This window comes from Pteropus vampyrus, unplaced genomic scaffold (genome assembly GCF_000151845.1).
Source record: "Pteropus vampyrus isolate Shadow unplaced genomic scaffold, Pvam_2.0 Scaffold95, whole genome shotgun sequence".
Classification (NCBI taxonomy): Eukaryota; Metazoa; Chordata; class Mammalia; order Chiroptera; family Pteropodidae; genus Pteropus; species Pteropus vampyrus.
In genome coordinates, this window is record NW_011888876.1 from 4,154,986 (window position 1) to 4,156,313 (window position 1,328).

The window sequence follows — 1,328 nt, forward strand, 5'->3', positions numbered from 1 at the left end:
GACGATGTGCTGTCCAGAATTGTTGCAGGATGAGACCGATATGTGAGAGTGGCCAAGCGAAAAATGAGAATCTGGGTCCTTAATGATGTCATGGAACCTTTGAATAAACAACTCTGGACTGTCCTACCCAGGACTTCCTGTTGTTTAAGTGATTTTGAGCTGGGTTTTGTGGATGTCGGTCTAGTTGGAAGTGGGAGATGAAGCTTTGTACTGCAGCGATTGCACAATGAGATGAGCACATGATTTTAGCTGGATTGTGGGTTTCGTGGGGTGGGGATGGGGGCTAATGGAGAGTATGAAGCGGGGCTAGAGCTTCAAACTCTCCTTCAAACTGTCCTTTGGCTACACTAGAGCCCGTTAAAGAGAGTAGTTGAGACTGCTGTCGGGACTCGAACGTAGAGAGTGATGGGGGGAGTGCCAGGAGATACGGCAGGGAAAGTGGGTACATCTGTGGGCGTGGAAGCCGCAAGTCAGCCCCAGCTGTCGCTAAGTTGTTCAGGCCCCGTTTGATAGCCAACTAACTCTAGCTCTTCTTCTCATACACTGTGGGAAATCCCCTCTGCTAGTCCCCTAGGTTCCTGGGGGGCTAGATTTTCTGTCATGTCACTGGCTTCCTAATCATCGCTTTGGATTTGTCCATTTCTCCCTGCAGCTCTGTCAAAATTCGTTTTACCGAAATATTTTTCACATACTACAAAATTGAATAGTGTACAATTCAGTGGTTTCCAGTCCATTCACAAGGTTGTGAAACCATCCTCACTGTCTGATTCCAGCACGAACCCCACACCCGTTAGCAGTCATTCTTCAGTCTCCCCTCCTCCAAGCCCTAGAAACCACCCATCTTTCTGTCTCTATGGATTTGCCTATTCTGACAGTTTCATATAAATGGAATCACACAGTGTGCAGTTTTTTGCCCCGGCCTTCCTTTCACACCAAGGGTCCTACCAGATAACGTTTAAACAAGTGCGAGAGCTACCGCCATCACTTCTTGCAACAAATGGCACTTTCCCCCTTGCTATATATGTACACAAAATTTTAAAGAAGTAAAACCATACCATGCATGTGGTTTAAAAATTTTTTTTTTATGCAATCAAGTATCAAAGACATCTTTCTGAGTCAACACAGATCTGCATAACCCTTTCTAATATCTCCAGAAGAAGTTATGTGGTTAAAAACATCAGTCTGGCTCAAGCTCAGGGCTCAAGCGCCCGGGCGCCGGAGGAAGGCAGGCTGGTTCCCTTTCCTGCACTTCCAGCTCTTCGTGAGCCTAAGTGGTGAGATGAACATCCCTGTGTGTATATTTCTTTTGAGTAAAGTCCTAGGCATGG